Here is a 19,771-nt window from a genome sequence, read left to right as displayed (position 1 = left end):
AAATATTTGGTGGGGTCAGGAACGGCTAGAGCAGGGGCAGAGATCAAGGCAGATTTGAGGCTCTGGAAGGCAGTCCCATATTCTGGAGACCACAGGACCTGTCGGGGAAGTCGCTTACATGTTAGGTTGGTCAGGGGCTTGGCCAGGACATGTAATTGGGGACAAATTTATGGTGATACCCGGCATTTCCTAGAAAAGTTAGGACTTGTGTTTTGGTCTTGGGGGTTGGCCAATTCACCACTGCCTCAATTTTGGCCAGCTCCAGCTGCTGCTTTCCACAGCCCACTCAGTGACCCAGGTACTGGACCTCCGAGCATTCTATGGTGCATTTGTCTGGCTTCAGGGTCAGAACTGCGGCCCTGATGCGATCTAAAACAACACCTAAATGGACCAAATTGTCCTCCCAGGTGTTGCTATAGAAGGCGATGTCATCCAGGTATGTGCAGGCATAGTCCTGGAGGCCATCCAGAAGGCAATCCATCATCCTTTGGAAAGTATCTGCAGAGTTCTTCATCCCAAACGGCATTACCTTGAACTGGTAGAGGCCAATGGGGATGATGAAGGCAGAATTGGGGACGGACTCAGGGTTTAAAGGGATCTGCTAGTATACCTTGCAGATGTCGAGGGTGGTCAAGAAGTGGCCACAGGCGATTCTGTCTAATAGGTTATCGACTCTGGGCATAGGGTAAGCATCAGTTGTGGTTCTGTCATTGAGCTTACGGTAGTCAACCGTGTAGTTCCATCCTTCTTGGGTACCAGCACCACCGGGGAAACCCAGGGACTGTTTGACAATAATAGCTAGTTGCATACTGTCCCTGACTGCCTCTGGGATCCTGTAGGCTGCCTGTTGTAGGGGGGCCTGTCCCGGGGTCTACAATCAGTGTATGGCTGCTGCGGTGTACCCAGGGACAGTAGAGAACATATCTCATCTGTTTTTGAGGACTCGCCAGACTTGCTCTCTCTGTCCAGTCCCTAACCTCTCATCTAGGGGGATGTCGGCTACTCATTGGGGGGTCTAATTTTTCCCGGGGAGCTCCGGCATGGGAAGACTCTCAGAGTCCTCCACAGCCAGAGCACAGATAGTGGCCACATCCTGGGTCCTTTCCAGGTATGCCTTTAACATGTTTACATGAAAGGTCCTGCGGACTCGGTTATCTGAACACTTGGCTACTTGGTAGGTGGTGTCATCAGCTGTTCCACCACCTGGTAGGGTCCCTGCCAGGAGGCCTGTAGCTTGTCTGTTTTGACAGGCTTCAGAGCTAAGACCTCCTACCCTACTGTCAAGGTCCGAGTATGAGCATTTCGGTCATATTACCGTTTCTGTTTTCTGTGAGTGACCTGAAGGTTCTCTCACACCCTGTCAGTGAGGTCCTTCAGTCGGTCCCTGAGTTGGAGGATGTACTCCACAGCGGATTATCCTTCCTCTTCTGTGGGCCCCTCCCAACAGGCTCTCACTGGGTGTAGGGGTCCCCTTATCTTCCGACCATACACTAAATAGAATTGGGAGAAACCGGTGGATTCCTGGGGCACCTTGTATACAAAGATGAGGTGTGGCAAGAACCTTCCCCAGTCCTTGTGAGTGGATGAGAATGTCCTAAGCAACTGCTTTAAGGTCCTGTTAAACCGCTCACATAGACCATTAGTTTGGGGGTGATATGGAGCACTGTGTAGGGGTTTGATCCAGCATAGCCTCCACAACTGCTGGGTGAACTGCAAGGTAGGAGTCAGGGTAGAGAGTCAGGGTAAGGTAGGAGTTGGGGCAGAATGTCTCACCTGGGTCACCAGATCAGATGTGGTGGCTTGGCATCTGGCTTGCTGGTGGGTGGTCACTGCAGCAACATCTTGGTGTTTATCCCCCACAAAAGCCGAGGCAAGGTGGCTGAGGTTGTTTCCCAGTAAGACCTCAGCAGGCAAGTGACTCATGACCCATGCTTCTATAGTACAGGGTCCGACACCCCAATCCAGGTGCACTCATGCTTTGGGGATCCTTAGTAAGGCACCCCCAGCCACCATAATGGCAAGTATCCTCCCTGTATGGCCAGAGGTGGGGCCAGGTGGGGTTGGACCAGGGCGACTGTAGCTTCAATGTTCCATAGTCCCTGGGCTGCATACCCATTGACCCAGATGTCCTGGCAATGGTGTTGCAATTGTTGCCAGTTGCAGGGTGCACTTCATGCAGGACCCCAACTTCTTCTTCAGCCCAGCCGGTGTAGAGGTGTAGATGGGGTCCTCGGTGTACAGGCAGTGGGCCGCAGCTTGATAGTTCCTGACAAGAGTGCTGTTCCACTGAGCCAGAGAGGGATTCCTTGGCCTCCGCTCTGGGCACTCTCTTCTTATGTGGCCTGCCTGTCCACACTCATAATATTGATTGGCCAGGGGAGTTGTTGTAAAAATGTTCTAACAAAATGAGCTGGGTAGCCTCTTCCAGGGAAGTTACATGGCAGCCAGCAAACCAAGAGTCCAAGGACTGGGTGAACTGGTGGGTCCACTCGGTGAACGGCTGTTCCTCTTGTCTCTTTAGCCCTAGGAACTTCAGCCGATGAGCCTCTGGCATGATTCCATAGAGGGCAAGAATGCGTTCTTTCACCCGGCCATAGTTCTTCTGGTACCCTGGAAGTGCAGTGTGAAAAGCATTCAGGACTCGACCGGACAGCTTCCCAAGCAAGATGGTTACTCGGTCGGTGTAGGCGACACCCTGCAGCTCACACTGGGTCTCAAAAAGTTGGAGGTAGTTGTCAATCACCTTCTCACCATCTTTGAAGGCTCAAAAAGCCTCATGGGGTAGCTTTCTTGGCAGGGGAGGTGGTTCAAGGGGAGCTGGCACAGCTCCCCCCATTGATTTCTGGAGCTCCAGCATGTGGACCTGGGTGGCTTCCATGTCCATCTGCGTAATAATCTCTGCAGGTGGGTTAGTCCCATAGAGGGCCAGCCGCCACTGGATATCCCTCTGGAGGTCCGACATTGTAGTCTCTGGGGTGCTGCTCTGGCTGCTACTGGCCTCACTACCTGGCTCTCTAGCCCAATCGCCCTCCATCAGTTCCTTGATGATGGCTGCTTTAGACTTATGGCCGGCAGTTTTCCCTCAGTCTTCCAGCAGATATTTCAATGTTTCCTTTTGGAGTCCAGCATACTGCTCCATCCGAAGAAGTCTTCAGTTGGTGGTTTTGACGTTCCAGGTAGATGGAAGCATCGCACCACTGCCACCAATGTGACGAAACTCGACTACCCCGACTGGGTAGCTCCGCCAAAAGATCTTTCTAACACCTGGAACCTGCTGCTATGTAGCGGAGAAGAGTGATTATAGCAGGAGCCCACCCAAATAACTAGACAGACTAGCATTCAGGTGAAACAAGTACTTTTATTGTGAAAACACCCAGTTTATATACACAATCTCATCAAGATAAGAACCTTATCTGTCCTCTAAATCTCCCACCAATCCCGCCCCTCCAGACAGGCTGGCGCCATCCCTAGAGTCTATGGTCCCATAGTGTCCAGCGGTATAAGGAAGGTGGTTCCGGGGGTGATCTTGTGGGAGCGGCAGCACTTCCAGGGTGTCGTTGGGAAGCTCTTGGTCCCCAGCTGCTATAGTCCAAAAAGCAACATGATCCATAACTGGGGGCCTGAGCTATGGGTGACTAAACGTACACTGGGAAGGCCACTCGGGAGTGGGGGTTGTAGAGAGGGGTCTGGAACCCCGGTTCCCAAGGGAGCTCCCTTCCAGCAATCACCCCACCTATTGTCCTCCCCAAGGGGTACCAATCCCCAAAAGAGCGGAGCTCTGGAACAAGGGGCCGCTGGACAGACCTGGGGTAAGTGACACCGTGGATGCAGGACGATGTGGCCAACTGGCAGTTCCAGGGGCCCGGTCGGCCAGATAGGGACTAGGCGGTCAGGTACCAGCTGTTTCCTGATGATATGTGACCCACAAACAAAGTAAATCCAAGGTCTGGGAGATCGTGGTGGCTCTCAAAAATCCCAAATCCGCTTAGACATAGGAGGGAGGTCAGGTAGTAGGGGGGTGGAGGTTTAACCCCTGCAGCTCGGTATCCATGACACCAAATATCCAAATAGCTTATATAACTTCGACTAGTTTATTCCAATAGCTAAAATTAATTTCATAATTTTATCAATGTTTATTTACTTACAGACCTAGCTGCATGTATCTTTGTATACTGCATACTTTACATATTTATGAAGAGAACTATTATTGATTTTTTTAATATATATATATATATATATATATATATATATATATATATATATATATATATATATATATATATATATATATATATATATATATATATATATATTACAGATACTAAATATGACATTTGGAGTACCATTTAAGTTTTTTAAAAATTTGAATAATTCAGTTATGAGTTTAAAATTTGCATTGACCTTAGTTTTATAGAGTGCAAGGAATACTAAAAAAATTATCTGTATGTAAAGCCCACTGATAAAATAATTTGTTAAAATTTGGAACTTTTTACCCCCGTTAGTATCTTCAAAGCATTGCCAAAAAGTCATTTTAAAATATTAAAGAGAGCACTGGGACCTTGGACCACAGGAATGCCCACACTGGGGTTTTGGACAGGAGGAATGTCCGCACCAGAGCCTTGGACAGGAGGAATGACCACCCTTCTACCTTGAACAGGAGGATTACCCAATGGAACAGGATCGTCTTGGCAGGTGAGTGTACACTGGATCAAGGTCTGTGCCTTGGAAGTTGAGCTTACACTGGAACAGGGTCTGTGCCTTGGCAGGTGAGCATACACTGGAAGAGGTTCTTTGCCTTGGCAGGTGAGCATTCAGGTGGGATTCACAGGCAGTATAGAGGTCAGACAGGCCTAGGTCAGGAACTACACAGGCTAAAGTAATAAAACAGAATCCCAAAGCAAAGTCCAGGTTCAAGCCAAAAGTCAGGAAACCAGATATCGGTCCAATATTTCATAATACACAAGGGGAAACTGTCAGGATAGTCAAATGTAATGCCAGGTTCAAAAGCCAGGAAGACCAACAACAGAGAGCAGAAAGCTAAACAGAGGCACAAACAAATGGATGTACCACTATGTCAGGGCAGGGAGGAGATTGTGAAGCAGCCATAAATAATGCCAGGCTGCTTATATTCTGTCATTGCAGTTCCTTGAGCTGTATACTTTATATGGTTTTATACACTTTAGAATAAACTTTGGATTTTTATCGTAAGCTGCCGGTGTATGGATTGTGCTTGGGAGATTTATTGTATTTGATTAAGAAACTGCCTGAAGCTGGCAGACCGGTCGAGCAAGAGAGAAAGACATCATGACTACAGCTTCACAAAGGAAAGTCCTGAATGGACCAGAATTCTCAAGTGGCTCAGAGGTGAAAAGCACAAAACAGCAGAAGCAGGAGACCCAGGATTCATCCAGGGCATGGGCATGACACAAACATATATCACAAAGAACTATTAGGACATCCAGAATAGTGATGTTGCGAACCTAAAATTTTCGGTTCGCGAACCGCGGACTCGAACTTCTGGTATTGTTCGCGAATGCGCGAACCGCGCAAACCGCCATTGAATTCAATAGGCAGGCGAACTTTAAAACCTACAAGGACTCTTTCTGGCCACAATAGTGATGGAAAAGTTGTTTCAAGGGTACTAACACCTGGACTGTTGCATGCTGGAGGGGGATCCCTGGCAAAACTCCCATGGAAAATTACATAGTTGATGCAGAGTCTGCTTTTAAGCCATAATGGGTCTAAATCAACTAACATTCCCAAAGTGGCTGTCTCAAAGCATCCCGGAGAGAAGATAGATTGATAGTGATAGAAAGGATAGATATACATAGATTGATAGTTAGATAGAATCGATAGAAGAGAAATAGATAGATTTGTTAGATATATAATTACCCTAATAAATTCTAATAATCAAACATGCGTTCTTGGACCCAACTAGCTTGTGTCAATTAGTACTTTTCTTAGCACTTTAATCCCTGTTCTCCCCCCCTATCGGGGGAGTTCTATATATGGCCTGCCAGATTACCCTGAAAAATTATAATAATAAGACATGTGGTCTGCTACCTATTTTAACGAGGTTGTGTTTTAAGTACTACCATTCTTAGCACTTTAATCTCTGTAACTCCCCCTATTTGGTGAGGTCTATACGGCCTGGATGATTACCCATACAAAATATAATAATAAGACATCTGCTCTTGGTCTGCGACCCATGGTAACTATGTTGTGTTAATTAGTAATGTCCTTCGCATTTTAATAGCTGTTACTCATACTCACCCTATCAGTGGAGGTCTATATGGCCTGCATGATTACCCTTACAAAATATAACAACCAAACATATGCTCTGGGACCCATGGTAAGTAGGTTGTGTTAAGTAGTACTGTTCTTTGCATTTTCATACCTGTTACAACACCAAATGGTGGCAGGTCTATCTGGCCTTCATGATTAGCTGCACCCAAACCCCAAAAAAAGCCGAGTGGTCTAAGACTAACACCCATGGCTAACTCTGTTGTTTCAATTAGTACTATTCTTAGCACTTTCATCCCTGTTACGGGCGGTCTACATGGCCATCATGATTAGCCGAACAAAATACTACAATCCAACCTTTGCTCAGTCTTCATAGGCCCTTCATTGTCTGTATTTTGATAGTACAGTTCTTATTATTTTTATAGCTGATACAACACCGAATGTTGTCAGCTCTATATGGCCTGCATGATTAGCTGCACCCAATACAAAAATAAATCCAAGCGGTCTTGGATTAACACCCATGGCTAACTCTGTTGTTTCAAGTAGTACTATTCTTAGCACTTTCATCTCATCATCCCTGTTACTTCCAGGACTCTCGGTGGTGGTGGTCTACATGGCCATCATGATTAGCCTAACCAAATACTGCAATCCAACCTTGGCTCAGTCTTCCTAAGGCCCTTCATTGGCTGTATTTTGGTAGTACTGTTCTTATTACTACATGGTGGTCTACATGGCCATCATGATTAGCCTAACCAAATACTACAATCCAACCTTGGCTCAGTCTTCCTAAGGCCCTTCATTGGCTGTATTTTGGTAGTACTGTTCTTATTAGTTTAATAGCTGATACGACACCAAATGTTGTCAGCTCTATATGGCCTGCATGAATAGCCGCACCCAAAGCCAAAAAAAAGCCAAGCGGTTTTGCACTAACACCCATGGCTAACTCTGTTGTTTCAAGTTCTACTATTCTTAGCTCTTTCATCTCATCATCCCTGTTACTTCCAGGACTCTCGGTGGTGGTGGTCTACATGGCCATCATGATTAACCTAACCAAATACTACAATCCAACCTTGGCCCAGTCTTCCTAAGGCCCTTCATTGGCTGTATTTTGGTAGCACTGTTCTTATTAGTTTAATAGCTGATACGACACCGAATGTTTTCAGCTCTATATGGCCTGCATGAATAGCCGCACCCAAAGCCAAAAAAAAGCCAAGCGGTTTTGCACTAACACCCATGGCTAACTCTGTTGTTTCAAGTTCTACTATTCTTAGCTCTTTCATCTCATCATCCCTGTTACTTCCAGGACTCTCGGTGGTGGTGGTCTACATGGCCATCATGATTAGCCTAACCAAATACTACAATCCAACCTTGGCCCAGTCTTCCTAAGGCCCTTCATTGGCTGTATTTTGGTAGTACTGTTCTTATTAGTTTAATAGCTGATACGACACCGAATGTTGTCAGCTCTATATGGCCTGCATGAGTAGCCGCACCCAAAGCCAAAAAAAAGCCAAGCGGTTTTGCACTAACACCCATGGCTAACTCTGTTGTTTCAAGTTCTACTATTCTTAGCTCTTTCATCTCATCATCCCTGTTACTTCCAGGACTCTCGGTGGTGGTGGTCTACATGGCCATCATGATTAGCCTAACCAAATACTACAATCCAACCTTGGCCCAGTCTTCCTAAGGCCCTTCATTGGCTGTATTTTGGTAGTACTGTTCTTATTAGTTTAATAGCTAATACGACACCAAATGTTTTCAGCTCTATATGGCCTGCATGAATAGCCGCACCCAAAGCCAAAAAAAAGCCAAGCGGTTTTGCACTAACACCCATGGCTAACTCTGTTGTTTCAAGTTCTACTATTCTTAGCTCTTTCATCTCATCATCCCTTTTACTTCCAGGACTCTCGGTGGTGGTGGTCTACATGGCCATCATGATTAGCCTAACCAAATACTACAATCCAACCTTGGCCCAGTCTTCCTAAGGCCCTTCATTGGCTGTATTTTGTTAGTACTGTTCTTATTAGTTTAATAGCTGATACGACACCGAATGTTTTCAGCTCTATATGGCCTGCATGAATAGCCGCACCCAAAGCCAAAAAAAAGCCAAGCGGTTTTGCACTAACACCCATGGCTAACTCTGTTGTTTCAAGTTCTACTATTCTTAGCTCTTTCATCTCATCATCCCTGTTACTTCCAGGACTCTCGGTGGTGGTGGTCTACATGGCCATCATGATTAGCCTAACCAAATACTACAATCCAACCTTGGCCCAGTCTTCCTAAGGCCCTTCATTGGCTGTATTTTGGTAGTACTGTTCTTATTAGTTTAATAGCTGATACGACACCGAATGTTGTCAGCTCTATATGGCCTGCATGAATAGCCGCACCCAAAGCCAAAAAAAAGCCAAGCGGTTTTGCACTAACACCCATGGCTAACTCTGTTGTTTCAAGTTCTACTATTCTTAGCTCTTTCATCTCATCATCCCTGTTACTTCCAGGACTCTCGGTGGTGGTGGTCTACATGGCCATCATGATTAGCCTAACCAAATACTACAATCCAACCTTGGCTCAGTATTCCTAAGGCCCTTCATTGGCTGTATTTTGGTAGTACTGTTCTTATTAGTTTAATAGCTGATACGACACCGAATGTTGTCAGCTCTATATGGCCTGCATGAATAGCCACACCCAAAGCCAAAAAAAAGCCAAGCGGTTTTGCACTAACACCCATGGCTAACTCTGTTGTTTCAAGTTCCACTATTCTTAGCTCTTTCATCTCATCATCCCTGTTACTTTCAGGACTCTCGGTGGTGGTGGTCTACATGGCCATCATGATTAGCCTAACCAAATACTACAATCCAACCTTGGCTCAGTCTTCCTAAGGCCCTTCATTGGCTGTATTTTGGTAGTACTGTCATCCTTTTGAATAATAGATTAGAGGAAAGGCATTGATTTTAGAATCCCAGAGATCATTTATATGACCCGTAAAATAAAAATAAAAATTCATTAGATACCCGTTACATAATTATTTATCCTCAGGCCTTTTTAATACGAGGGTCCCGGAGCCTCAACCGAAACAACAGCATGAAAGAGGAGATATGTCATCCTTTTGAATAAAAGATTACAGTAAAGGCATTGATTTTAGAAACCCACAGATCATTATTTGCAACCGTGAAATTAGAAAAAAACATTGATTACACAGCCGTGACACTTATTTATGCTCAGGCCTTTTTAATATGAGGGTCCCGGAGCCTCAACCGAAACAACAGCATGAAAGAGGAGATATGTCATCCTTTTGAATAAAAGATTACAGTAAAGGCATTGATTTTAGAAACCCACAGATCATTATTTGCAACCGTGAAATTAGAAAAAAACATTCATTAGACAGCCGTGACACTTATTTATGCTCAGGCCTTTTTAATACGAGGGTCCCGGAGCCTCAACCGAAACAACAGCATGAAAGAGGAGATATGTCATCCTTTTGAATAAAAGATTACAGTAAAGGCATTGATTTTAGAAACCCACAGATCATTATTTGCAACCGTGAAATTAGAAAAAAACATTGATTACACAGCCGTGACACTTATTTATGCTCAGGCCTTTTTAATACAAGGGTCCCGGAGCCTCAACCGAAACAACAGCATGAAAGAGGAGATATGTCATCCTTTTGAATAAAAGATTACAGTAAAGGCATTGATTTTAGAAACCCACAGATCATTATTTGCAACCGTGAAATTAGAAAAAAACATTGATTACACAGCCGTGACACTTATTTATGCTCAGGCCTTTTTAATACGAGGGTCCCGGAGCCTCAACTGAAACAACAGCATGAAAGAGGAGATATGTCATCCTTTTAAATAAAAGATTACAGTAAAGGCATTGATTTTAGAAACCCACAGATCATTATTTGCAACCGTGAAATTAGAAAAAAACATTGATTACACAGCCGTGACACTTATTTATGCTCAGGCCTCTTTAATACGAGGGTCCCGGAGCCTCAACCGAAACAATAGCATGACAGAGGACATATGTCATCCTTTTGAATTATAGATTACAGGAAAGGCATTGATTTTAGAAACACTGAGATAATTACTTGCAACCAGGAAATAAAAAAAAACATTGAACAGACACCCAGTACACTTTATTATCCATAGGCCTTTTCAGCAGAGGCTCCAGGACCCTCAACAAAAACAAGAGCAGGGAGCTGGGCATAGGAGCACAATGGAGTGTGACAATAATAATCTGAAGGTGAAGATTGCATAGTTGTGGCATTTTAATTTTGTTATCGTGGGAACTTAGTACTTGCAATGACCTTGCTCTGGTGAATCCATATTTGTCTATTTTTTGGAATATCAGCATTTGGTAAATGAAGCTCAACTTAAGGCTTGTGAGAAACGACCTTTCTTCTGGCTGTTTGCAAATGTTGTGGCTCTGGACAAACATGTGAATAAGGGGCCATCAGCCATATTCTGCACGCAACCCCTTTGATGATTGACGATAAACATGTGTCACCTGCAAGCAGAGCTCGTTACTTCTGTCTAAATCATCTTCCTGGTATGGACAGGCCACTGTTTCCCACAGCAAGTACGAATATTGAAATACAAAATTGTCTTGAGTATGGTAGGAAACCAAAGTTTATTTAATTCTGTACTATCTATCACCACAAAAAATGAACTTCTTGAAGCAATGAAAATGCCAGCAATTTCATGTGCTTATGGATGACAAGGACGTCCTGTCCTGTGGTGCACAGAGATGGAGACGATTTTTGCCCTCCCTGTACACTACCCAGATGTCTCAAACATCACCAGAAACACAATACAGCCACTCTTGTGAAGTTCCTGGAGTGTTCCGGTAGCCATCTCTTTGCGCTCCTAAAGGAATACTTTATCAGTGTTTTTGTATACATCCGACAACAGCTTCGGAGACTGTGGTGACGCACATGTTATTTACTGTTGTTCCAGCTGTGGCAATATCAATTGGCATGAAAAAGTTAAGATTTGTGGGTGGCGGAGCCTATAGCTGTTGCGGTAGGACGTGTGTTTGAGGAGCTCCAGGTCTTACAAGTTACTTTGGAGTTAGTTTTCAACCTTAATTTAATTTTCTTTTTGGGATTCATAGTCACACTTTCTGGGGCTATCCAAGAGGAGCCTGGTAAAAGCAGAAGTAGTCACCCCTTATATAAACGGGTACGGAGACCTGTTTTTTGCATTTCCAATATTGCGCCGGTCCACAAACTAATCCTGAATGAAAAAAAAACCTTAAAATTTGGACTAGTGACGCACATTTTATGCACGCTGTGGCAATTGCAATTTGCAATAAAAATAATCTGCTAACAACAACCACTACCTACGACCACACCTGACTCCTGAAGTCATGCTTCAGTTATTAAGTCAAGTTAAATAAAAAAAATAAAAAAATTTATGCTCAGCAGAGGCTCCAGGACCCTCGACAAAACCAGCAGCAGGAAAGAGGACATATGGCATCCTTTTGAAAAAATGATTATAGGAAAGGCATTGATTTCAGAAACACAGAGATCATTAGTTGCAAACGGTAAATAGAAAAAAACATTGATTATACACCCAGTACACTTATTTTTCATTAGGCCTTTTTAATAAGATTAAGAGGCTCCCGGAGCCTCAACAGAAACAACAGCATTAAAAAGTACATATGGCATCCTTGTGAATAATAGATTACAGGAAAGGCATTGATTTTAGAAACCCGTGGATAATTTTTTGCAACCATGAAATCTAAAAAAACATAGATTAGACACCCAGTACACTTCTTTATCCTTAGGCCTTTTAAGCATAGGCTCCAGGACCCTCAACAAAACCAGCAGCAGGAAAGAGGACATATGGCATACTTTTGTAAATTAGATTACAGCAAAGGCATTGATTTTAGAAACACAGAGATCAGTTATATGACCCGGGAAATAGAAAAAAAACATTGATTGAACACCCAGTACACTTCTTTATCCTTAGTCCTTTTTATAAGAGTGTCCCGGAGCCTCAACAGAAAGAACAGCATGAAATAGGACATATGGCATCCTTTTGAAAAATAGATTACAGGAAAGGCATTGATTTTTGAAAGACAGAAAAAATTAGTTACAACCGGGAAATCTCAAAAAACATTGAATAGACACCCATTACACTTCTTTATCCTTAGGCCTTTTTAGCAGAGGCTCCAGGACACTCAACAAAACCAGCAGTAGGAAAGAGGACATATCGCATCCTTTTGAACAATAGAGTACAGGAAAGGCATTGATTTTAGAAACCCATAGAATTTTTTTTTTAAATGGAAATTTGAATAAAAAAAAAGATTCGATGGACAGCCAGTACACCTCTTTCTCCTTAGGCATTTTTATAAGAGGGTCCTGGACCCTCAAAAAAAACACCAGCAGGAAAGAGGACATATGGCATACTTTTGAACAATAGAGTACAGGAAAGGCATTTATTTTAGAAACCCATAGATAATTTTTTGCAAATGGAAATTTGAATAAAAAAATGATTCGATGGACACTCAGTACACCTCTTTCTCCTTAGACCTTTTTATAAGAGGGTCCTGGACACTCAAAAAAAACACCAGCAGGAAAGAGGACGTATGGCATCCTTTTGAACAATAGAGTACAGGTACGGCATTGATTTTACAAAACCAGATATAATTTTGGTCAAATGAGAAATAGAAAATAAAAATGAGTGGACACCCAGTACACCTCTTTCACCTTAGGCCTTTTTATAAGAGTGTCCAGGACCCTCAAACAAAATACCAGCAGGAAAGAGAACATATGGCATACTTTGGAACAATAGAGTACTGGTACGGCATTGATTTGTGAAACCCACAGATAATTGTTTGTAAAAGTGAAATAGCCCCAAAAACCATGCTTGGACTCCCACTCCAGGTCGTTCTCCTTCAGATTTTTTATAAGAGGGTCCAGCACCCTCAACAGAAACAACTGCAGGAAACACCACCACATATGCCATCCTTTTGCACAAGCGAGTACAGGTATGGCATCCATTTTAGAAACCCAAAGATAATTGAGAGGAACCAGGAACATTTTTCTAAAAACTGGATGGGGCACCCATTACTACAGGTCATTCTCCTTCAGCCTTTTTATATCATGGGCACGACCCGCAACAGGCACAACAGCATGAAACACAACATATGCCACCCTTTTGCACAATAGAGTACAGGTATGGCATAGATGGAACACGGAGATAATTTAGAGCAACCAAGAGACGGATAAAGATGCTTGGTCGGTCCTACTCTTTCAAATTTGTTGCATTTTGCGTTCAATTGAATGGTCCACCGGATATGAGTGGTGTGTAAAGTTGTACAATTTGTAACAGTTTAATCACTAGTGTTATGTGCCTTATTTTTTTTATTTGAGTTTTGTACCCACAGAGATGCAGCAGAGGTCAGAAAAATTAGGAATGTACAAATGACTGAAAAATTGGGGTATTGTTGTAGCAACTACTGTAGCAGCGGCCAGAAAAATCGATGTTTGTAAAACATTTATAAAGTGCCCTAAAAGCTTGTGGCTTGAACACTAGTTGTTGGCGGATAAGTCAAGCAAGTCCTCCGTCTTTATAGCCAAAAAAAAAATGCCAGCCTGTGTACCAGTTGTAGCCCAAGCCAGCTCATATCATCATCAGTAGTTTTTTATTCAAATGTATCGCCCAATGTCAGTCCCTTCAGGATCCAGCCCTCATTCATTTTTATAAAAGTGAGATAGTCAAGGCTTTTTTGACCTAGGCAACTTCTCTTCTCAGTGACAAAACCTCCTGCTGCACTAAAAGTCCTTTCGGACAGGACACTTGAAGCGGGGCAGGCCAGACGTTCCATTGCAAATTGGGATAGCTCAGGCCACAAGTCCAGCCTGCACACCCAGTAGTCAAGGGGTCCATCGCTCCTGAGAGTGTCGAGATCCGCAGTTAAAGCTAGGTAGTCTGCTACCTGTCGGTTGAGTCTTTCTCTAAGGCTGGATCCCGAAAGGCTCTGATGGTGCATGGGAGTTAAAAAGGTACGCATGTCCTCCATCAACAAGACGTCAGGAAAGCGCCCAGTCCTTGCTGCCGTGGTCGTGGGAGGAGGAGGATTAATTTCATCTCTTCCCCTGTTACATTACCGTGGTGCTGTGACATCACCCTTATACGCTGTGTTAAGCATAGTTTTTAATTTATTATGAAAATGCTCCATCCTTTCCGACTTGCTGGAATTTGGTAACATTTCAGGCACTTTATGCTTATACCGGGGGTCGAGGAGCGTGGACACCCAGTACAGGTCGTTCTCCTTCAGCTTTTTTATACGAGGGTCCCTCAACAGGCACGACAGCATGAAAGAACCCATTTGAACAAGGTTGGATGCTGAGCTAATCATGTCGCGTTCCTCCTCCTCACTGATCTCACTGATGGTATCTTCTTCCCCCAGCCACGTACAACACCACGGGTACCAGAGAGGTGACAACAACAAGCACCCTGGGATGACTGTTGTGCTCGGTCTTCCTCCTCCTCATCCTCCCCAAAGCCACATTCCTCCTCTGACTCCTCTTCCTCACAATCCTCTTCCTGCGTTGCCGCAGGTCCAGCAAGCAATGCTGATTCGGCTGTTTGCGGGGGTGATCGGACACCACAACTCTCCCGCTTCCTCTTCACGCTCATCTACTGCCTGATCCAGCACTCTTCGCAGGGCACGCTCCAGGAAGAAAACAAATGGTATGATGTCGCTGATGGTGCCTTCGGTGTGACTGACAAGGTTTGTCACCTCCTCAAAAGGACGCATGAGCCTACAGGCATTGCGCATGAGCGTCCAGTAATTTGGCAAAAATATCCCCAGCTCCCCAGAGGCTGGCCTAGCACCCCGGTCATACAAATACTCATTAACAGCTTTTTCTTGTTGGAGCAGGCGGTCAAACATTAGGAGTGTTGAATTCCACCTTGTCAGGCTGTCGCAAATCAAGCGCCTCACTGGCAGGTTGTTTCGACGCTGGATATCAGACAAGTGCGCCATGGCCGTGTAGGAACGCCTGAAATGGCCACAAACCTTCCTGGCCTGCTTCAGGATGTCCTGTAAGCCTGGGTACTTATGGACAAATCGTTGTACAATCAGATTACACACATGTGCCATGCACGGCACATGTGTCAACTTGCCCAATTTCAATGCCGCCACCAAATTACTTCCATTGTCAGAAACAACCTTGCCAATCTCCAGTTGGTGCGGAGTCAGTCACTGATCCACCTGTGCGTTCAGGGCGGTCAGGAGTGCTGGTGCGGTGTGACTCTCCGCTTTCAGGCAAGTCAACCCCAAGACGGCGTGACACTGCCGTACCCGGGATGTAGCATAGTACTTGGGGAGCTGGGGGGGTGCCATAGATGTGGAGCAAGACACAGAAGTTGAAGAGGACTCAGCCGAGGAAGAGGTTATGGAAGAGGATGGAGTAGGAGGAGTAGAGGAGGTAGTAGCAGGCCTACCTGCAAGTCGTGGCGGTGTCACCAACTCTTCTGCAGAGCCACGCATTCCATGCTTGTCAGAAGTCAGCAGGTTTACCTAATGCGCAGTGTAGGTGATATACCTGCCCTGACCATGCTTTGCAGACCAGCTATCCGTGGTCATATGGACCCTTGCCCCAACGCTGTGTGCCAGACATGCCATAACTTCCTTTCTCACAACAGAGTACAGGTTTGGGATTGCCTTTTGTGAAAAGAAATTTCTGCCAGGTACCTTCCACTGCGGTGTCCCAATAGATACAAATTTTTTGAAAGCATCAGACTCCACCAGCTTGTATGGTAAAAGCTGGCGGGCTAAGAGTTCAGACAAGCCAGCTGTCAGATGCCGGGCAAGGGGGTGACTTTGAGAAATTGGCTTCTTACGCTCAAACATGTCCTTGACAGACACCTGACTGTGGGCAGATGACCAGGAACTGCTACGTAAGAGAGACTGAGTGGAGGATGGTTGAGAGGGGGCAAGGAGGACAGCACTGGTTGATGTGGCTGAAGATGCTGGAGCAGGAGGAGGAGGGCGGCTTTCACTTTGTGTGCTGCTTCTACTCATGTGTTCTTCCCATCGGCCTTTGTGATGGGAGACCATGTGCCTTCGCAAAGCAGTTGTACCTAGGTGGCTGTTGGACTTCCCATGACTCAGTTTCTTTTGGCACAGGTTGCAAATGGCATCGCTGTTGTCAGAGGCAGACACACAAAAAAAATGCCACACTGCTGAGCTCTGCGATGATGGCATTCTGGTGGTGGCAACAGCATGCGTTGATGGGCGTCGGCGGGCTGTCTGGCTGACCCCTGGTGACGATGCATGCTGTCTGACTGTGCCACTAGCTCCTTGAGACGACCTCCCCGTGCTTCCAAATCGTCTCCTCCTCCTCTCTGTCTCCCCATCTGAACTTTCCCCCTCTTCTTCTTCTCTTCTAGCAGGCACCCACGTGACATCCACCGACACATCATCATCAACCGCTTCACTTGTATCTGAAACATCAAGAAAGGAAGCAGCAGCGGGTACAACATCATCATCATCATCACACCGTACCTCCATGTCGGTAATGCTGCCTGACTGAGACTGATCACTATTATCTACATCCTCTGTCAATGATGGTTGCGCATCACTCATTTCTTCAAAATGATGTGTCAATAACTCCTGTGACAGATCAAGTGAAGCGGCTGTGGTGCTAGTGTTGGTGGTGGCGACAGGCGGCGGAGTGGCACTGGTCACTTGAGACCTGCCCAAAGCACAGCTGGACTTGCTGGATGGTGCGTCAAGGTTAGGAGGACTAGCAGCGGAAGCTGAAGAAGATTGGGTTTCCTGTGTTAGCCATTCAGCTAGGTCCTCCTCAGAAGTTTTTGCATCCCCCCTGGCACCCGGCGTCTGAACAATGTGCATATTTGTAGGGTCTAAAGGAATCACAGCACCATGACCACGACCACGGAACCTGCGGGGTGGCCTGCCTCTGCCTGTCATTTTTTTTTAAATGGACACTAACAATACTATTACACCAATTGAGTGGTGGCACTGTGAAAGTGGGCACAGTATACACTGTGAGACTGACAACAACAAAAAAGACAGATGTTTTAAAAATCACAAATTGTTAATTTTTTGAAATATTACTAGTACTGTGGCAACAAATATGATTGTTTGGCACTATTTGGCAAATGAGCCTGTCTGGCACACACGCTGGGAGAAAGGAAACTGCAATTCAATGGCACTAGGAGACTGAAGAATCACAGTCAAAACAGTTATGATTAACAAAAATTCCAATCCTGTTACAATAAATATGAGTGGTGGCACTAATTGGCTAGTTGGGACTGGCACACAGGCAGGCAGGCAGGAGGAAAATGCAATTCAAGGGCACTAGTAGACTGCAGATTGACAGTCAAAACAGGGTTGATCGACAAATTTTGCAATACTGTTAAAAGAAATATGATTGCTAACACTAATTGGATAGTTGGGCCTGGCACACAGGCTGGCAGGCAGTAGAAAAGTGCAATTCAATGGCACAAGCAAAATAAGGATTAAGATCAACAATCAAGATTTTTTTTTATTTTAATTAGTAACTATACTGTGACAACAATTAGGATTGGTGTAAATAGTTGGCAAGATGGCCTGGCACAAAAGGATGGCAGGCAGGAGGGAGATGCAATTCAAGGACACTAGGAGACTGATTAATGACAGTCAAAACAGTGATGATTGACAATTTTTGCAATACTGTTAAAAGAAATATGATTGCTGACAACAATTGGCTAGGTGGGTCTGGCTCACAGCAGGCTGCAAGGCAGGAGGAAAGTGCTATTCAATGGCACCAGCAAACTGAGGTTTCAAATCACAGCAACTATTACCAAAAATTTTAATTTTTAATTATTAGAATACTGTCACAACAAATATGATTGGTGTAAATATTTTTTAAGTAGGCCTGGCACACAGGCTTGGAAGGCTGTAGAAAAGTGCTATTCTAGGGCACGAGCAAACTGAGGATTAAGATCATCAACAATAAAGATTTTTTTAATTGTAATTAGTAACTATACTGTGACAAAAAATTAGGATTGGTGTAAATAGTTGGCAAGACGGCCTGGCACAAAAGGATGGCAGGCAGGAGGGAAATGCAATTCAAGGACACTAGGAGACTGATTACTGACAGTCTAAACAGTGATGATTGACAATTTTTGCAATACTGTTAACAGAAATATGATTGCTGACAACAATTGGCTAGGTGGGCCTGGCTCACAGCAGGCTGCAAGGCAGGAGGAAAGTGTTATTCAATGGCACCAGCAAACTGACGATTCAAATCACAGCAACTATTACCAAAAATTTTAATTTTTAATTATTAGAATACTGTCACAACAAATATGATTGGTGTAAATATTTTTTAAGTAGGCCTGGCACACAGGCTTGGAAGGCTGTAGAAAAGTGCAATTCAAAGGCACGAGCAAACTGAGGGTTAAGATCATCAACAATAAAGATTTTTTTAATTTTAATTAGTAACTATACTGTGACAAAAAATTTGGATTGGTGTAAATAGTTGGCAAGACGGCCTGGCACAAAAGGATGGCAGGCAGGAGGGAGATGCAATTCAAGGAAACTATGAGACTGATTACTGACAGTCTAAACAGTGATGATTGACAATTTTTGCAATACTGTTAACAGAAATATGATTGCTGACAACAATTGGCTAGGTGGGCCTAGCTCACAGCAGGCTGCAAGGCAGGAGGCACCAGCAAACTGATGATTCAAATCACAGCAACTATTACCAAAAATTTTAATTTTTAATTATTAGAATACTGTCACAACAAATATGATTGGTGTAAATATTTTTTAAGTAGGCCTGGCACACAGGCTTGGAAGGCTGTAGAAAAGTGCAATTCAAAGGCACGAGCAAACTGAGGGTTAAGATCATCAACAATAAAGATTTTTTTAATTTTAATTAGTAACTATACTGTGACAAAAAATTAGGATTGGTGTAAATAGTTGGCAAGACGGCATGGCACAAAAGGATGGCAGGCAGGAGAGAGATGCAATTCAAGGACACTAGGAGACTAGGTGGGCCTGGCTCACAGCAGGCTGCAAGGCAGGAGGAAAGTGCTATTCAATGGCACCAGCAAACTGACGATTCAAATCACAGCAACTATTACCAAAAATTTTATTTTTTAATTATTAGAATACTGTCACAACAAATATGATTGTTGTAAATATTTTTTAAGTAGGTCTGGCACACAGGCTTGGAAGGCTGTAGAAAAGTGCAATTCAAAGGCACGAGCAAACTGAGGGTTAAGATCAACACTAAAAAAATTTTTTATTTAAATTAATAACTATACTGTCTGACTGTGACAACAATTATGATTGGTGTAAATAGTTGGCTAGACGGCCTGGCACAAAAGGCTGGCAGTGGCAGGCAGGAGGTAAATGAAATTCAATGGCCCTAGGAGACTGAATATTTGCAGTCCAAAAAAGTATGTTTTTTTTTTTTATTACTGTTACAAGAATTGTGATTGGTGCCACTAATTGGCTACTTGGGCCTGGCAGACAGGCTGGCAGATATGAGTCG

This window comes from Bombina bombina, chromosome 3 (assembly GCF_027579735.1).
Source record: "Bombina bombina isolate aBomBom1 chromosome 3, aBomBom1.pri, whole genome shotgun sequence".
Lineage (NCBI taxonomy): Eukaryota > Metazoa > Chordata > Amphibia > Anura > Bombinatoridae > Bombina > Bombina bombina.
The sequence above is the reverse complement of the archived record's forward strand: the minus strand, read 5'-3'. Positions refer to the sequence as shown.